Source organism: Saccopteryx bilineata, chromosome 5 (assembly GCF_036850765.1).
Source record: "Saccopteryx bilineata isolate mSacBil1 chromosome 5, mSacBil1_pri_phased_curated, whole genome shotgun sequence".
In the NCBI taxonomy this organism is placed as follows: Eukaryota; Metazoa; Chordata; class Mammalia; order Chiroptera; family Emballonuridae; genus Saccopteryx; species Saccopteryx bilineata.
Genome location: NC_089494.1, coordinates 61,615,429 through 61,635,655, shown reverse-complemented (window position 1 = coordinate 61,635,655; position 20,227 = coordinate 61,615,429). Strand labels below are relative to the sequence as shown.

The window sequence follows — 20,227 nt, the reverse complement described above, 5'->3', positions numbered from 1 at the left end:
TCCCAGCCTTTCAAACACTAACATTAAAAATCGAGTTGCACTTTATTGTGGCAGCCATCAAGGACTCACAGGGTTTCTTAATTTTCAATTCCAACCTCTGCTGCCCAGGCACATCTTTTGCCATCTGTGTCAGGTTAGTTACAAAGCACTGTTATTATTCTGGGCTACACAATGTTGGCCCGACCTACCCAAACACAAAAATTTTGCTGATTGATTTAGTTATTCTGTTCATATAAATGAATCCAGTCATACAGCTGTTTCTGATTAGCCAGTGTACCGCTGGAGTTATATACAAATAATTCTGTAATGAACTCAGCCACTACAAGGACAGGAGAAATGGAATCTAGTCTCACCTCCCAGAAAAACAAGCAGAAGCAGCAAGGGTAGGGGCTTTCAACATGCTCCAGGTTTAAATTCCTATCTGCTGTGATTCACTTTTTCCTCTTGATGTAACTCAGCATAACTTAGAACTAATGCTCTCAAAGAACCTTTGTCTTCAGACTTTTGGATTCAAGAGGGACACCCAGCTAGCTTTGCAAGCTTAAAAACTCCTTTAAAATGTCCCATCCTTGTATGTTGTAAGTTTCTGTTTTTCCCATTAAAACATTTATATTTCCTGAGACCATTTCTTAAATAATATACTTTTAGAAGGAAAAAAATTAAGATTGAAAGGTCTGTATTTACTTCATCATAAATAGAAATCAAGTGTTTTGTTTCATTTCAATACAGAAGATTAAGCTCAGCAAGCTTAGGCTCAAATTTTCTTCTCCAGCTCTATGACACAAATCATGTGCACATTAGAAAATTAAGGAAAAGACAGGGCATGAATAATTCAAATGAATGGATTTTTTAAAAAAATGGTAAAGATAGTGCAAGTGCTCCCTAAAGAAATAATTTGAAACAAAACAGGAAAAAGAGATTAGAAAGTTTATACTTCTAAAATGAATTATGCTGGCAAGAATGTGAGGAAACATATTTTCAAATCGTGTTAGTTGAACTAAGACTTACTACAGCTTTTGGAAAGTCATATCACTTTGGGAACTCTGACAGAAATGAAAACGTCTGTCATGTTTAGCATAGTCAAATTCATACACAAGGATATTCAGAAAAGAACGGTTGTAGTAGCACAAAATTTGAAACAATCTGGTTATTAAGCACCCATGATATAAACAAGTTGTTGTTTTTTAATTTGGAGAGGATGTTTATAAGGTTTTGTCGTGTTAAAAAAAATCTGTGATGCCCTGGCCGGTTGGCTCAGCGGTAGAGCGTCGGCCTAGCGTGCGGAGGACCCGGGTTCGATTCCCGGCCAGGGCACACAGGAGAAGCACCCATTTGCTTCTCCACCCCTCCGCCGCGCTTTCCTCTCTGTCTCTCTCTTCCCCTCCCGCAGCCAAGGCTCCATTGGAGCAAAGATGGCCCGGGCGCTGGGGATGGCTCTGTGGCCTCTGCCTCAGGCGCTAGAGTGGCTCTGGTCGCAACATGGCGACGCCCAGGATGGGCAGAGCATCGCCCCCTGCTGGGCAGAGCATCGCCCCTGGTGGGCGTGCCGGGTGGATCCCGGTCGGGCGCATGCGGGAGTCTGTCTGACTGTCTCTCCCCGTTTCCAGCTTCAGAAAAATGAAAAAAAAAAAAAAAAATCTGTGGATATCAAAAAGGTATCTGCACCCCAATGTTTACTGTAGCATCACTCACAATAGCGAAGACGTGAAAGCAACGCAAGTGTCTATCAACAATGAGTGGATAAAGAAAACATGGTGTATATATACGCAATCAAATAGTATTCAGCCAAGAGAAAAAAAGAAAAGCCTGTCATTTGTGACAACATAGATGGATCTTGAGGGCATTAAGCTGATTGAAATAAATGTGACAGAAAAAGACAAATACTGTATGATCTTTCTTATACATGGAATCTAAAAAAGCTCAACTCATAGAAAAAGAGGGTAGAATGGTGATTTCCAGGGGCTAGGGGGTGGGGGAACTGGGGAGATGTTGGTTGAAGTGAACAGAACTGCATTTAAAATGTAAGTAAGTTCTAAGGATCTAATGCACAGCATTGTGATTACAGTTAATAATACTATATTATGTTAGATACTTGAAAGTTGCTAAGAGACTGTATCTTAAATGTTCTCACCACAACAAAGAAGTGTAATTATATGACATAAAGACTGCTAGCTTATGCTATGGTAGTAATCATACTGCAATAAGGAAGCATATCAAATCAACACATTATACACCTTAAATTTACACAATGTTACAATTATATCTCAATAAAAAATCTTTTCACCTAATGTGTATATGTTTCTACTTTTAATAGAAAAACTATATATGTGCATATATATTTGTACAGAGTTATATAAGCAAAAAGAAAGTATCCTGATAATATTGATTACCTCAAGGGGGTTAGAATTTGAGAAAGATAGGAGAGAAAATATTAACTTTTTCTTTATATACTTTCTTTTTTGTCTCATTTATATAAGCATGTAATACTTCTGTGATCTGAACAAAATAAAACTAGAATTTAATTTTTTAAAAGGGTCATATTTTCATCAAAAACAAGGAAGGAAAGACTGAATTACAAAGACTGAGCACCTGGCCTGTTGGTCAACGAAAACCTCTTCCTATCTCCGAGAGACGTGGTTTCATCACAGCAGAGTAGAGATGATGCATACAAAAAGTCTGTACAGAAAGGGATTTTCTGGTGAAAATAATACCCTAACCCCCTCCCCGCAAACTCCTTTAACCAATTGAGAAAATTTTTACTTCTCCCATTTTCTTGTCAAAAAGGGACAATAAAAGGGCAGGGAGAATACATAAGGTCTAGCTCTAACATCTTGTAAAATATCAAATACCGTAAGCCCCATTTTTTTTTCTTTTTTTTTCTATCCAACCTATTTCCAACAGCATTCAAATAAGTGTAACAACAATCTAGTTTTTGAATTTGTCTCAAACAAAATGTGTGCGGTTTTTTTTTTCAACAATGCTAAAACATTAGGGAAAAGAAAAGTGTGGAATTTCGCCCACAAAACCTAAGATTATTTAAATTGACACTTTGGGTTATTCCTTAAACCATGCATGGCAATCAAATTCTGACTCTGATAGGTAAAAACAGGCACTGCTAAAATACATTGCTTTACTACTTTTTAAAAGGTTTTAAAAGGCTTTCAATTATTCCACCTTTTTCTAGACCCTCAAAAAACAAATTAGAAACTTGAATACCCTATGAAAACTTGTCCCTCAGCCGGCTCTCTGAGATCTGAGAAAGATAAAACTGGATTGGCCTCCTTCTAGTCTTCTTCCCCACCCCCCTTTCTCAAACACCGTGGTCCTTCCTGGAAGTCCCGCCCCCGCACTCACATGTGCTGCTTACTGGACATGGGCCTGTTAACAGCCCATTTTTTCCTCTTATATCTCAGGCAGATCTGACTGTCTCCATTATTTAAATATCCATCCTCATAACACAAGACTATTGTGGTTAAGACACTGATCTCACTGTTTACATTTTCAGGAAAAAAAACAAACAGCTATGGTACATGCTTCCTCAAGATCTTCTCCAAGGTCTGAAGGTTCTCTACTTTCAAAATCTATTCTGCTGGGGGTGTGGGTAGGGGGAGCCTCGGGGTTTCCTGAAATATTATTTGATAACATGTTGAATACTTCACATCACTGTGCAATGTGGCCAGATTTCTCTCTTGGCTCCTCCCAGGGCTAAATTCTTCAGTTAGTAGATAAAATCTCCTGCATGCATCTATAGAAAAATGCTTGAGAGGTTTCAGGAATGGGCTGAGGAGACACATGTGGTTGAAAAGCATGAAATTCAACCAGTTGCCCATTTCGTCTGTGGTTGCCAATAAATGACGACATTTATTCTGTCACTGAATTGGTTGGTTGTTTGAGTTGTCTCAGTGGACTGATTGTGTGGGCATCATCGGCAAGAGCTAACAGGTGAGCTGACAGTCACTCTGAACTGGCGTGCAAATTCTCACGGGTGACTGTGGACAACCAAGAATACACCAATCACATATATCCATCCCTACAGCAGATTGCTATATAGCTGTTAAGAATCAATAGCAGTATGTTATAATGAGGTAAGGTGTATGCATTATATATATTTAAAGTAATCAAGTATTGTTTATAAGAAAAAAAGAATATATATTTAAATATTATAATATGTATTTAAATAATTTAAACATATATAGATATATATTTAAATGGAGTTCATATTGCCTATGTAAGAAAAATAGGAAGTATATTAAAATAAACTCTTATTTTAAGTTGTAAAGGACTCCACTGTCCCAGGAAACTATTTGGCTCTGAATTTTCCATTTTATTCACCATTTCCTTTTTCTTGCAGATACCTCTTAACTGAGAGAACTAATTAGTCCCCCACCCCCAATACAAAAGAGTCTGTGGCAGTCTGGGCAGAAGCTAATGTCCTTCGATTTTCGATTTGGCTTAAACTTCTTTCTCTGGTTGTGTATTGCCTCTTAGTCAAAAAAAAGATGGAAACTCCATGGATGGGCAACCATCATTTATGTGGAAATGATCTAGATACAGGTATTAGACAAGAAATGCCACTTCCTAGGTCTTACAATAATTCCTACTCTTCCAAAACTCAAAATCTGATTTTAATTAAGATTAATATTATTGTTCAATTTGGAAGATATAAAAGTAAAGAGCATTTAAAAAAATTTTTTTTATTCACTTTAGAGAGGAGGAGAGAGAGAAAGGCAGGCGAAGGAGCAGGGAACATTAAGTCCCATATGTGCCTTGACCAGGCAAGCCTGGGGGTTTTGAACCGGTAATCTCAGCATTCTGGGTCAACACTTTATCAAAGATCAGGCCAAAAGTAAACAGCATTTAAAGCTAATTATACATATGAATAAAAGGTAATGTCAAATATTACATATAAGTCATGGTGAAGGACTACTATTCTTAGGATGAAAGTTGTTTTCTAGAATCTTCAGAAACCAGATGTGACGCATCAAGATCTACTTTGCCTTCAGGGGAAATTCACTCACCTCAGATCTTGCCTCGGAGTGGCAGAAGTAAACTGCCCCTCAACAAACATTAACTGAGACCCCACTATACAAAAATCTACTGTTTTTGAGGGAATATAAAAATGATTTTTTGAGATCGTTTATAAACTAATGAGGGAGAAGAGATACATATAAGTGATTTCAATTATATAGGATAAAGTAAATTCCAAACAAAGAGCTATGGGAATTTACTAGAAGAGAAATACGCTCATAGAGAAAAGAGCATTTGGCTCTCTTCTTTTCTCCCTTCTTTCTTTCCTTTTCTGAGAGAGAGAGAGAGAGAGAGAGAGAGAGAAAGGGAGAGAGAAGATGAGAAGCATCAACTTGTAGTTGCATCACTTTAGTTGTATATTGATTGCTTTTCATATGTGCTGAGCCAGTGACCCCTTGCTTAAACCAGCGACCTTGGGTATTTCATATCAGCAACCTTTGGGCTCAAGCTCGTAAGCTTTGGGATCATGTGAATGATTCCCCCACTCAAGTCAGTGACCCCATGCCGATAATGGTCCATGCTCAGAGCCAATGAGCTCGGGGTTTCCAGGTTTCAAACAGTGACCTCAGTGTTCCAGGGTAGATGCTTTATCCACTGTGCCAGCACAGGTCAGGTTGGCTCTTTTTAGGAAGCATGCTCTTACAGTGTGAACCATGTTGATCAGAGCCGCTAAACTAGTGAAATTTGTAGGTGATTGTGTCTCTTGTTTATTTTAGCTATATCCTCCTTTTAGAAAGTATTTGCAAAGTCTCCTATTTTTCTTCTCAACAAGTATTTGTGGCCAATTTGAAGAATCTATAGGATTCAACATAAATGAAAAGAAGTGGCAGCACGGGGAGAAGAAATGGCCACGCAAAGGCATACAGATGGGAAGAAAAGAGCCCGCTGCATGAAGAATATCACACAATGCCACTGAACGTGAAAGAAAGTGTTAGTGCAACGTGCGGAATCGGGCAGTGGCCCCAGGGTTGAATGCCAGCTCTGTCACTAGCTGTGTGACCTTGGATGAGTGACCTAACTTCTCTCAGCCTCAGGTTCTACATATATCAGCAGAACTGACCTCACAGGGCTGTGTGACTATAAATGACTCAATCAAATGACAAATGGTAAGTAGTAATGTTCAAGGAAAAACAGATGGAAAAGAGAGTGGATGGAAAGAAACGAAAGGAAGATTTTTTAAAGTTTTAGTCAAATTATAGAAATCTTTGAAAATACAATTCACTTAAATTAATATAACTAAAAGATAAAAGGAAATTAAAAAGAAGAAATTGAGTTACACTGGAAAGATGGTGTATTAGATGGGAAAAAAAATACATCCATAGTAAGCAATGCTAAAATGTTATATTTGTATAACATCATAGCAATATGTTCTTGCAATATGAACCATGTTTCCTGAAGCTTCTAAACTAATGAAAGTGTAGGCAATTGAGTGTCCTATTTATTTTTGCTATGTTCTTTTTATTGAGTATTAGAAAAGTCACTTTACAACTGATATGGAGATTAATAATGGGCACGCTTCCTAGGAATCAACGTTTCCTGACCCCTGGCCACAACGGAACACAAAATCCGTGGTACATCCACCCATGGGCTCAGGGGCTATATCTGTGACCAAGCAGTTTGGTCTGGGGTAGGCAATCCCACTGGTCACTCCGTACTGATGATGGAGCCAGCGCGTGACTGTCACAACGTGTTAGCCCGGCACTTCCTGGTGTCTAAGGGCCAGGAAAGTAGCACGTCTTTGGTTTCCAGCTCTTTATCTGTCCTTATAATCTCAGCAGAGTAGGCTCCACTGGGAAAGCAGATACCACAGGGTGGGAGCCTCCAAAACTGAGATTGTTCTGTGAGATTCCTGCTTCTTAGATGTTAAGAGAATACATGAGGTGATTGGTTTGAAACTTTCAATAGGCTACAGATAGCTAAGGGATTGTTAAAAGTGTTAATTCGTATAAAAAGCAGTTCCTGTATTTAGGCTCTTTTTGTATCTCCATAAGGAAAAGGAATATCAGCAGTGTTCTGCACCAAGTAACCCGGATGATAATAACAACAACCCACAAATACTGAACAGCAGCACTGTCCTGGATAATCTGCTGAGTGACCCACATCCACGACTTCATCCCACGCTCATAACAAGGTAGATTTTAAAGGTAAAGAAACAGAGGTCACAGAAGTTGTGAATGACAGAGTTGGGACTAGAAGCAAGATCAGTCTGAATTCCTGGCCCATGCTTAGGGAGCTCTGCCCATGGCTGCACATCAGCACCACCGGCAGACTTTCAAAACCTCCATTCCTGGGCCTCACCCCAGACTAACAGAATCAAACCTTCACAAACTGCTAGTCACACCCAGGGCTAAGGACCAGCATACTTCAATACTATTTAAAACGTGTTGAGCAGGATAACATTACTCAACTGAGTCTATTCTGGGGGCTTTGGTGAGCCTAGAGTTTTTATTATCCCAAATATACAAGAGACAGAGTTAATTATTTTGACAAATGTTGGGCTGGGCAATATAATGAGGCTGAGCGAAGAAGTGTCCACTAGTCACAGGGAGGCAGGACCTGAACTGTCCCTCAATTGGAGCAGTGAAGGTGAAACATGGTGTGCACGTGCCTATTAATCTCCCTCCGCCTGGCACATAGTAGACACTTAATAAATACTTGTTAAATGGACCAACAAATGAGTGAAGAACTGACACCCTCCAGATGGAAGTAATTTCACTATCCTCTAAATTCCCTGTATTTGAGCTGTACCGTTTGTTTTCTCAGCCTTATTTACTACATTCTGCCTTGTATTCCTGCTGTTTAAAACCATGTCTCATTTCAACCAGAAGGTATTCTGGTTGAATTCAGGGGCAAACACTATCTCTTTCTGAGCTAGGTCTCCCTCTCTACCCCTACCACGGGACACAGCAGTGACCCCTAGCAGGGACTCTTAATGCTGGCCGAGTATCTATCTGGCTTGATTCTAACTGAGACCTGATTCACATAGTGTGTACTGGCTATTCACAAGGAATAAGCCTTCCAAACCTTTCAGCACCACGGCTTCATTGTAAATTGTTGGACATGGTGGCAGAAGGACCTGTGCATAGAAATTATTAGGAATTTGGTAGATCTCATTGGAGGGCAGGCTTCAAACTATGGCTCTGAGAGAAACCAAACATCAGGTGCTTAAAAGTAAATGCATTATAACAGCAGATAAAAGTCACTTTGTTTGGTTTTGTCCTCCTGATGTGCGTTGTAGAAACCATATATGTTCTTAAAATTACAACCCAAAAAATCAAAGGCAGTGACTCAGGCCTAGTAATGAATACTTCCCCACAAAAGGGGGCTCATCCCTGGCTCGAGTGCCTGAAACAGTAAATGTAAAGGTAAGGGCGGACAGCCTTCTCTTCGCAGCCCTTCATGCCGCCACTTCAGCTCTTTATCCCTCTGTGTCTCGGTGCTACACACTGCATGGTGTCCAGTAGCCCCCGAATGCCTTGCGCTGTGCTGCTTATGAGGGTTTCACCTCCCATTTCCCCCCCCACTTGATTCTATATCTTATGATGGAGAAAAAGCAAAGATCATCAATGCCATTTCTTTTTTTTTTTTTTGTATTTTTCTGAATTGCCATTTCTTGAATAAATGAAGTTTCAGGTGCATGAGATCACCAAGGGAACTAGAAAGTGGTTGGACACACAGTAGACACTTTGTGAAATGAACAAGCAAATGAAAGAAGGCAGGCATCTCTTCATTTAGATGTATCTCACTGTCTCTAAATGTCCAATAATTCGATCATACCTTGCTGACAAATCTCTCTGCTCTCCATCACACACACACACACACACACACACACACACACACACAAAACTAAAAGAGTTTATGTGATTCTCTGGGAGCCAAAATGATGGCAGAGGTTGGGTAGGTCCCGTGGAAAAAGATGATGTCATTAAAATGTTTTAATAACATCTGCAGAGTCTAGCCTGCACACTTCCATTCAACAGGTAATGAATGGGCTCCTAAAGGCGGCAGGGGATTTGGACCCTGAGAAACTCAACCTTGTGGGGATGAGAGGCAGGTAAAGATAGACAGCCAGGGTAGAAGGCCATGTTCTGAGCACTGAAAAGAGGATTTAAGATGAAAAATACTTATGTGGGGTTCTTTCACCTCATGAAGTAAAAATATGATTTATAAAAACTGAAATAGAAAATTTCTTGAAATTTACCAGTTGTAGAAAAAGGCATTTTTGAAAAGAAAAAAATATGCTAATGACTCAAAACGAAGCCATCCTGTTGTTTGAAATTGCGTTTGGAAACTGTCAAAAGAAAACCTACCCAGAGCGGGCCTCTGTCCAGGGGCTCCAGCTGCATTGCCTGGAGTCTGGGGTTACACGCGGTCAGCGATTTGGGGTGGGATCCAGTGACTGTCCAGGGGACAATAGTGTCACACAATTTTCAGAAAAAGGAATCGAGTCCACCCAAATCACTTCTGACAACTTGAGAGGCTTTCCAGAGAACTGAGATCAATCCAGGGGCCCGGCCCAAGAGGGACTATTCCTCCGGGATTACGCGGGACCAGAAGATCCAGCCAGGTTGGGTTCCTGACACAGACACGCCCTTTGTTAATCTCAAACAGTTCACAGACTAACCACCAGCTGAAGATCTGCACCAACCCCCCGAACGGGGGAGCTGGTTTCTCTTACACTTGCAACTTTCAACTGTTCTTTAAAAAAATGGGGGGGGGGGGCAGAATAAAGTATTAAGAATGCGAGTGAAGTAAAGCTGTCCGGAAAGTTCGGGAGAGGCCTGGGTGAAAAGGGCTGACCGGGACTGGAAGTGCCTCTGGGGTCAACACGACCCTAAAGTGCGGGTCTACACCGCCCGCAGTGAGCATCAGTTTGGGGACACCGCGGGAGGCTAGCTGGGGAAACCGCGTTGCGGGATGGACAAGATTTTCCAGCGAAAAAGGCAAGGCGATTCCATGGCATGAACTGGATGCCCGAAAGTCCCCATCGGCCCGAGCTGGGGGTGTAGATGCGGCCCTAGCGTATTCCCTCGAACTCCCTGCCACAGTTAAGCACGGCGCGAACGCGTCCCGAGCCCCCCGGGCCGCCCCAGGGTCGACGAGGTCCGGGAGCGCGCCCATCCCGGGAGGCGCCCGCGTCCGGAGCCCCGCTCTCCACCGTCCCTTCCTTCCCTCCCCATCCGCGGGACGGGCAGGACGCGCGGGCCGCGGGGCCCGGAGACGTGCCCCTCCCGAGGCCGCGCGCCTGCGCCCACCGCCCGCACGGACGCAGCCCGGGCAGCCCAGACGTCCCGGCTGCCGCCGCCGCCCCGCGCCCCCTCAGTGCCAAGCCGCGTTCCGAGCCCGGTTCCTTCCTGGCGTCCCGGGCAGCCGCGGGGGTCTCCAGGGTCGCCGCCTCGAGCCCCCGGCACCTGGTAGCGCCTTAAGCGGCGGCGGCACGTCCCTTACCGCGCAGCGACTCCGGGCGGCTCCAGGGCCCCGCGATGCGCCAGGCATTTTTTCCCTGGGAAACTTCTCCCAGGTCTGTAGGGCTGAGCCGCCCGGCAGGAAAAGCGCTCAGCGCCGGGAGGCTGCGACCATCCGGGAACTTCACGGAGATGGAAACCCTGCCCCCTCGGCTCCGGGTCCCCCCACCCACCCCCGCCCTGCGGCCCCGCCACATGTGGACGCGCCGCGAGGCCGCCGCTGGCCCTCGGCCCTCTCCTCAGGGCGCAGCGCCAGCCCAGCGCGGTTTGGAAGCTCAGCGTCCCACAGCTTCGGGTCCCCCCAGAGGAGCGTGGCGGGCGCGAGGTGAGTAAGAGGCGGGGGGCTTCCGTGTCATTACATCCTTCTCCACTGCGCAGTGAGGGGACACGGCGGCGTTTTGTAGGGGAGTGGAAACTATATAGAAGGGGTGTCCAACCAAGGGCCCTTTCCCCCAAAAAATTGTATCCTCTCCAGCTTCTCGATGCTGGGGCGCCCTTCCCCTCACCCGCAGGGAAAGTTTTTTCCCCCATCTCCTTTTCTCAAAAGAGAGGGCCCAAATATGAGATACCTTAAACTAAAATTGACTTTAAAAAGTGAATTTTAAAATAGAGTGGAACCCACCATTAGCTTAAAAATAAAAGACCAAAGTAAGAGGCAACATTAGTTGAAATCCAAAAGAATGGCTATTTGGGAAGTACTGATTCAGGTAGAAATAAGAATAGAAGGAAGGAACTTCTATTGGTGTTAATATATTAGTCAATGAAAGAATTTCAATAGATGAAATAGGCTGAGTTATTCTTTAGTTATACATGGTGGTGCTAATTCTAAAGAGTGTCTTTAATTTTCAGTCTGCTTTCCTGTTAGCTTTGCAAACAGTTGTTTGGAACACAATGTTGGTTTGACCTAAGGGTTATTTTGCCCAATTTAAACATTCCAAAGGTTTGAAGCATAACACATGTACGTGTAAGGCAGTTCCCCCCAGGGTAGCAGCTCCAACTGCACTTTGAGTGGATCCATTTATATTATTTTCCACATTTCTCCCATTTGACCAAGAGCTTTCCTTGAAAACATCTCTGAACAACCATTGGAAAGCAACACTGGTCAGTTATGGAAAGCATGGCTGGTCCTCCATTGCTGGGAGAGCTTATTCCTGTTATGTCATTACTTGCATAAAAGGGAAAGATCTTTCCTTAGGAGCCTTAGGTCACATTTGAGCAACTAGAATGCCAGAACAGAAGAAGGTTTTACCATCATGCTCCTTTAAGGGCAGACATCTCTAGTTTTTTGAAGTTTCTCATATGAGGTCCCATAGGACTTAGTAAGTTGAACAACCGCTGAGTGGTGTCTTTATTACATCAAGCTATGCAAAACAAAGTTTTATAACAGCAAAAAATTTCTATAATTACAAACAAAATAGTAAGTCCAATTTGGAAGATAGATCTGAACCAGGAGGCAATACCTGAGGGTAGCCAACTGAAAATATCAAAGAACTAAGGGTGTCAGTGGGTACTGTATTTAATCATCTGTTTTGTGCCAGAGTTTATCTAGTTCCATCTGTACTTCACCAGAGGTGTTTTATCCAAGCACAACAAGAGATAGTAACAATAGAGCAAAGCCCACCTTCTTCAGCTCGGATATGGCTGAGTTATTTATTCTGTTGTCTAATATAATTTGCCCAGGGAAGCTAAAGATTTTTTTCTTGGGTGGCGATTGCTTTGGTGACAGATCGAACAGTTTCTTTTAAGGTTTTGGTAAATTCCATAACATGTATTCATTCACTGCAACCTCTGTCCAAGGAAAAAGTATGCTTTCAACTCTGACCTTTACTGGGGTTGACATCACCAGGAACACCCTTAACTACTGTATATGTGCAACGAGTTGCATGTTTTGACCTATGAAGTAGGTTTAAAAATGGTGCCCATTGGTGAGTTATCTTTCCAGATAAAAATTTACGGGGAAAAGGAAGCAATAACTATTATAGTGAGTGCTTAGGCTCTCATATGAGAGATAAAAAGAAACTAAAATAATAAAAAGAAAAAAAGGAAAAGAACGGTTTGGATTATAGAAGCCTGGTCCAGAATTTTGGGTTAGCTGTCCACAATAGATGTTATCTGATTCACTTCCTAGTAGTTTTTAATTTCAAATCCTCTGTTGGTTGAGCAGTCCAGGTTGGGTGCAGGAACTTTCTTTAAATGGGAAACATGAATCCAAAAGTTAACATCTTTAAATATGGCAGCCCATGGATTAGTTAAGAGTACCTGATATAGTCCTTTCCATCTTGGTTAGGTTAAAGAATACTTCTGAAGATACCTTTTCTAGTATATGTATTCATCTGGTTATAATTGTGGTGTTTAATTTCTTCATCTCCTTTATTTAAGTGGATAATAAAAGTAGGTAAAACTAAATGCATAGGTTAACCTGTAATTATTTCAGAAAGTGAAAGGGGGCAGATCTTAAGAATTATAGATGTCAGGGTTGAAGTTTGATATGTCTCTCATGATGTCATCAGTTGTTCAGGTCAACTTTCCAAATGGCTTATACAGTGTCAGACACAAAGACTATCTAAGCATAAGCTATTGTGATGATTTCTCTGAAGTTTATATCAGATCATTACATTCATTTCATAGGATTTCAGGGGAAAGGGCAGCTGGTAAAGCTGCTGGGAACCCTGTAAGCAAGGTTTCAGTCCAGTTTCCCTAGGAGGCTTCCATAAGTCAATCATTGTTCCTCCAAGCTGTCTGATCATATCAGAGTCTATACATGTCTTGATCAAACAGGGCAGTCCCGCCAAAGCCTTGGTAATATCACCAATGTTTCCGATTATGTTCTGCTACAAGGAGAACAGATTCTTATTAAACCTGAGTAAATAATTACACAGCCAAAAAAAATAGCAATAACTCACTAAGAGTTCCCAAATTTTGGAGGGATCAGGTAGGGAGAAAAAGTAAATGTTTCACTCTGCTTACAAAATGTAATTTACCAAATTGCTATAGTTCATAGGTAGCTTAGAACAAAAAACATCTTCTTATATCTGGAAACCGAAGATAAAAATAATCAGTGAGGCCCTGGCCAGTTGGCTCAGCGGTAGAGCGTCGGCCTGGCATGCGGGGGACCCGGGTTCGATTCCCGGCCAGGGCACACAGGAGAGGCACCCATCTGCTTCTCCACCCCTCCCCCTCTCCTTCCTCTCTGTCTCTCTCTTCCCCTCCGGCAGCCGAGGCTCCATTGGAGCAAAAGATGGCCCGGGTGCTGGGGATGGCTCCTTGGCCTCTGCCCCAGGCGCTAGAGTGGCTCTGGTTGCGGCAGAGCGACGCCCCGGAGGGGCAGAGCATCGCCCCCTGGTGGGCAGAGCTTCGCCCCTGGTGGGCATGCTGGGTGGATCTCGGTCTGGCGCATGGGGGAGTCTGTCTGACTGTCTCTCCCTGTTTCCAGCTTCAGAAAAATACAAAAAAAAAAATCAGTGATATTTCAAATAAAAAGTCTTTTTTTTGAGAGAGAGAGAGAGAGAAAGAGAAAGAGAGAGAGAGAGAAAGAGGCAGGGAGAGAAAGACAGGAACATCGAGCAGCTCCTGTATGTGCCCTGACCAGGGAATCTAGCCAGTGACCTCCATGTTCGGTGTTCGGAGATGACGCTCCAAGTGAGCATCCAGACAGGGCTTAATTTTCATTGATTGTTAGAAAGACAGAGAGAGAGGAGGGGGAAGTGTTTGTTGTTCTACTCACTTGTGCAATTTTTGGTTGCTTCCCATGTGTGCCCTGACCAGGGATCAAACCCGCAACCTTGCTGTTTTGGGACAATGCTCTTAACCAACTGAGCTACTGGCCAGGGCCATAAGTCATAAAAATTATAATCATTTTTATCAGTTCATCTAGTTCTATGTTAATTCTTATTGATCCTGATCTTTTTGTTAGCAGTTGTATGAATCTAGTTTTTCCTTAGAGTTCTGGAAATCCTTACCCAGTTTAATGGTAGGGTCTGAAAGTTTATCAGAAACCTATATTGTAGAGTAACTGTCAGAGTCCTCTCTATAAATTCATCTGAAGATGAAAGATATTGGTAGAAATATCTGAATAAGACCATTACTCTCTGTAAATGACAAAGACTTAAAATGACTTGGTTGAAGGTCTGATTATATACAGTTGACAAAGAAATTTGTTTTTCTCTGCAACACACAATATTTTAAGGTAACAACTAGAATTACAAATGAAAACATCGTATCAGGACATTTTCAATTCTTAGAAATTTTATATAATTTTTAGAACATTTATTTTAATATATATGCATGTAAATACAACATATTATTATTTCTGATTTGACAATGCTTATGTGTAATTTTAGCATATCAAATAGGACTTATTTGTTTAATTTCTCCTTTTATTAAAGAGAGAGAGAGAGAGATCATATGAACTCTTTCAGGAATCCTTTAACATCCCAAAGTTATTTTCAGGTTAAGGAAAAAACCCTATTTAATTTTTCAATTTTGGGAAGTTTGTAAAAAATATATATGAAAGATTTTAAAACACTTGGTCAAATAGGATCATAGGTCACTGTGAAACAAAATTTAGTTATCCATTATACCAGGGTAGTCAACCTTTTTATACCTACCGCCCACTTTTGTATCTCTGTTAGTAGTAAAATTTTCTAACTGCCCACCAGTTCCACAGTAGTGGTGATTTATAAAGTAGGGAAGTAACTTTACTTTATAAAATTTATAAAGCAGAGTTACAGCAAGTTAAAGCATATAATAATAATTACTTACCAAGTACTTTATGTCGAATTTTCGCTAAGTCTGGCAGAATAAATCTTTATAAAACAACTTACTATAGTTAAATCTATCTTTTTATTTATACTTTGGTTGCTCTGCTACTGCCCACCATGAAAGCTGGAACGCCCACTAGTGGGCGGTAGGGACCAGGTTGACTACCACTGCATTATACCATGGTGACAGAGACTCGGCAGGCAAATACAGAAAGTTAAGCAGTTGTAAGCAAAATTTAGCTTCTTTAATATTCAGAAGACTCAGTTTACCTAAGTAATCAAAACCCTGATGATTAAGAGCTTAGAAAATCATTTCAACAAAAGACAAAATCTTTGCTTTCTTTATAATTCCTTATTAAGAGCATATCAATAGTACAGGAAAACTTTGACTTTTACTTAATTAATTTTTAGATTTTTAAAAATTTATTAAGTTTAGAGAGAGGAGAGAGAGAGAGAGAAGGGGGGAGGAGCAGGAAGCATCAACTCCCATATGTGCCTTGAACAGGCAAGCATGAGGCTTCTAGCTGGCAACCTCAGCGTTCCAGGTTGACCCTTTATCCACTGCGCCACCACAGGTCAGGCATGGAAAACTTTGACTTTTTAGCAGATTAAAAAAGTTTAGTTTCACAAAAGTAGTGATATTAAAGTTTATACTAAGTTCATTTATTCTTATTCAACTTGATTACACATAAAATTTTCTTTTTCAAGATCCCTTTCCACCAGCCTTCTGCAACTTTCCTTGTTCAATTTAGTTTGTCTTATTCCCTTACACATTTGAAAATCAACTTATTTTAGGAAAACAAGTTTCTTTTAAATTCCCTCAAAAAAAAGTATCACTATACCTTATTCTTTCTATTACATAAAACATTTTTTCTTTTATCTTATTTAGAACTATTAACACTTAAAAACCTTAATTTATAATGAAAACTAAAAACAAAGTGATTATGAGTAGTTATATCAGCATTCTATAGATTGGCAAAGCCATGAATACATTTCACAACCTCTAGAAAGAGAGAAATAGAGGCTCTTTTACTAGAAACATACTTCATATGCTCTCTCTCTCTCTCTCTTTTTTTTTCTTCTTTTCCAAGTAAGAGGAGGGGAGATAGAGAGACAAACTCCTGCATGTGCCCCTACCGGATGCACCCAGCAACCCCCATCTGGTGCCGAAGCTCAGTCCATCTGGGACCATTCTCCCAGCTGAACTAGTTTTAGTGCCTGAGGCAGAGGCTCCATGGAGCCATCCTCAGCACCCAGGGCTGATGCACTTGGACCAGTTGAGCCATGGCACCAGGACAGGAAATGAGAGAGAGAAAGAGAGAGAAGGGGGAGGGATGGAGAAGCAGATAGTCGCTTCTCTTGTGTGCCCTGGCTGGGAATTAAACCTGGAACATCCACACACTGGGTCTATATTCTACCACTGAGCCAACCGGCCAGGGCTTAAAAGTAGCATACTTATGTTTAAATAAGCTTTAATATCAAATATTTTCTCAGAATGAAAACATTTGGGTTAGTTTCTGTTATATTTCTTAATTAATACAAGTGCTTAATTTCTAATAGCCAATTAAATAGAGCCCTTTACAAACCAATTTTAGTAATATCCTCTGGAGGTAGAGATACATACACATATATAGACAGACATAACCAGAGGCCTGATGGTTCCTTTTTAAAATTTTAGCCATGAGACAGATACAATAATGTAAAACCCACTCATTTATAATAATCATTATAAGTTAAATTTAATCGTTTAGATGGCTAAGGCTTTTACTATTTTTAGAGAAGGTTTAAAGTTTGTATTTGTCTTTGACAAAGAACATTTTAGGAGGGGCAGTCGGGGAAGAGAGAGGGTGGTAGGGAAGGGGGCTGTTTAGGCAAAGGGAACCTTTACAGCTGCTTGTGCCTCTAACTGTTGTCTCCGAATGCTGTTTCCCTTTGGTTTGCTCGGTCACAAGCAGTTGTAAACTATGTTTACATTCCTGATATTCCACAGGACATTCTGGAGAGTTGCTGAGGAAATCTTAAAAATATTTTCTATCAGACTTTTAATTCTACCAAATTTCTGATCATGGAATTATTAAATTCTTTGAATGGTCTTATCAGTTCTCAAGTGGGACAAACAGTACATGTTTTGACAGTAGGATACAATTCCGTGGACCTGAGAATGTGCAAAGGTTACAACCTTCCAGCGTCATCCCTTTTATAGCTAAAAGAAAGAACTGACAGCCTGCACGTCCCAAAGCAAGCAGAAAGCTACCTCAAGCCGTTAGAACACAAGCAAGGGCAATAGCTGTTCCTGGCAGAGAAAGTATAAAAAACCAATTGGTCTTACAGTCTTTTGTTTTAGGTTCCTCTTGTATCTTCAATTTTTCATTAGTCTTCTATAGCAGATTCTTGCTTTTAAGTGCCTAAGTTAAAGTTACCAGCTTCATTGGCCAAAGTTTCTTTTAGGATCCTTTCAGAACTGGTTTTGAAGTGATTTTGTATTTTAGAAGCTTCTACACATCAGTCAAAGAGTGTATTCCATTTTCCCCCCTAGTTATTTGAAACTATTTCTTGGGGAAGGCCATTGAGGTAGACTTTAAACAAAGGATTTCCTAAATTATTTTTCCTAAGTTGGTCCATTTTATTAAAAAGGCACAAAAGGAGACCAAAAAAAATTTTTTTAATTCAATGAGAGGAGGGGAGGCAGAGACCAACTCCCACATGCAATCAGACCAAGATCCACTTCTCAAGCCCACTAGGGGGCAGAGCTATGCCCATCGGGAGCGTTGCTCAGTTGCTCAGCTACAGAGCTCTTCTTAGCACCAAAGGTGGAAGCCTTGGAGCCATCCTCAGTGCCAGAGGCTAACTCACTCCAGTCCAGCCGTGGCTGCAGGAGAGAAAGAGAGAGAGAGAGAGAGAGAGAGAGAGAGAGAGAGAGAGAGAGAGAGAGAAGCAAGAAGGGGAGGGGTGGAGAAGCAGATAGGCGCTTCTCCTGGGTGCTCTGACTGGGAATCAAACCCGGGACATTCACACACTGGGCTGATGCTCTACCACTGAGCCAGCTGGCCAGGGCCAAACCAAAATGTTTGTATATATAACTTGCTAAGTTTCAAAGGAAGGCATTTTGAGGGAACTGAGGGTGAAGATCCCCTGTTAAAGACAAATTTTCTGAAAACTTTCATGGCTGGACAAAAAGTCAAAAAGGATATTAATCTAAAGCCACAGTAGCTTAATTGCAAAATGCACACTGGTACATACACTTTCTGGATGGCAGGGGTCAAAAGGGAATTTTTAGGATAAAAGTAAAATTCCATGTTTTGGGGGGGGTTGTTATATGCACATTAACAGCTTTAGTGAACTAAGCCTTAGTTTTTGGGGAGCCATCCTAAGACCTAAGAGGGATGTACCGTGGAGTTGCGGAGTGTGTGCACTTTTTGAAATTTTCATTGCATAGAAATTATCCAAGATAAATGGAATTTATCTTGAGATTGTCATTTTTCTTGTGGTTTCTGATGTCAGTCTAACCTGTTCCAAGATCAACTTATTGTGTCATGGGAGCCTTTGCTTGAGGTGACAAGTGTCCTAATGACTCTTAAATATTGGATTTATGCCCATCAATTTGTGGCATTGGCTTCCAAGCTTCCCTTAGCGTTGGCTTTGACCTCATGTGTCTGTAATTCACAGTGAAGTTTGTTTACGTGGAGCCCATCTGATGAGATCCACAGCATGTCAGTTTGCAGGGGCTGGCCAGAATAACAGGTTTATACTATGGACTTATGCCTGTGTCCTCTCCTATGAAATCTCTTTCTTATAACAACAGTACAACAGACAGGGATGAGGCAAGGAAACAAAAGGAAAAAATGCACCCAACAAAATGAGTAATTACCTTAAAGGGAAAATTTTTCTCTGAGCTGTTCACCCTCCAGAGTGCTTCTTACAAGCAAGAAAGCCATGAAAAGTCCCTCTTGAGAAAAAAAAGATTCTCATGCAGTAGCAAGCTCTGAGTCGCTCACCTCCCAAGAAACCTTCACCAGGGAAGGAGGTTTAGCAGTGGCAAACTCCTGTCGCAGCAGCCACCTCCCAGCACTGGGACATCATCCCTGGGGCAGTCACCCTCCTTGAGGGGAAATCCCTTCCAATCCCAAATAAAGGCACTGACCTCAATTTTTTAACCTCAGTCCAAAGGGAGGGAGGACTGGCCTCAAGAGGGCCTGATGGTTGGGAAGGCTGCAGTTCACAGAAGCAGTGATTGCAGAAGAGGCTCTGCGGGTGCTGGCCCTGGCTCCAGGGACTCTGGCCAGGAAGGTGTACCATCTTTGGAAGGTTCTATATGTATTTACCTTTTTACTCCGTTCTCATACTACTGTGCAGATTATTCTTTTTAAAAAATGATATTCTATATAGCCCACTGTTTTAAATCACCCATAAGGCCGGTCATCGGTTGTCCAGACTGCCCCTTGCTCTCTCCTTTCAGACCCAACACTTCTGTCCAGTAAGGTCAAACCCTGAATGGATTTTATCAGTGGTAGTTTTCTAGTGTCAGTAGTGGGCTCTGGTAATCTATGATATTAACATTTGGGAAAGTTGATTAAAGGGTACATCAGAATTTTTTTACAACTTAATTGTAATTTTGAAATAATATTAAGCTGAAAAGGTTTAAATTTCTTTTATTAAAAAAAAGATCAAGCCTGACCAGGCAGTGGCACAGTGGATAGGGCGTCAGACTAGGATGTGGAGGACCCAGGTTCAAAACCCCAAGGTTGCTGGCTTGAGTGCAGGCTCATCCAGCTTGAGTCTGGGCTCACTAGCTTGAGCAGGGGGTCACTGGCTTGAGCCTAAGGTCGCTGGCTTAAGCAAGAGGTCACTCGCTCTGCTATAGCCCCCTGGTCAAGGCGCATATGAGAAAGCAATTAATGAACAACTAAGATGTTGCAACAAAGAATTGATGCTTCTCATCTGTCTCCTTCCTGTCTGTCCCTATCTGTCCCTCTG

General features: G+C 41.7%; 1 protein-coding gene across 2 annotated transcripts in view; it reads right to left on the bottom strand.

Annotated features, from left to right (window-relative positions):
* Positions 1-10,616, bottom strand: part of WIPF1 (WAS/WASL interacting protein family member 1) — a 132,792-nt gene extending 122,176 nt beyond the window's left edge. The window contains exon 1 of one of the 2 annotated variants that reach the window (XM_066279666.1): positions 10,477-10,616. The gene's annotated coding sequence lies outside the window, so the exon portion shown is untranslated. The remainder of the gene's footprint in view (positions 1-10,476) is intronic. The other variant, XM_066279667.1, reaches the window with a different exon arrangement.
* Positions 10,617-20,227: the final 9,611 nt, after the last annotated feature.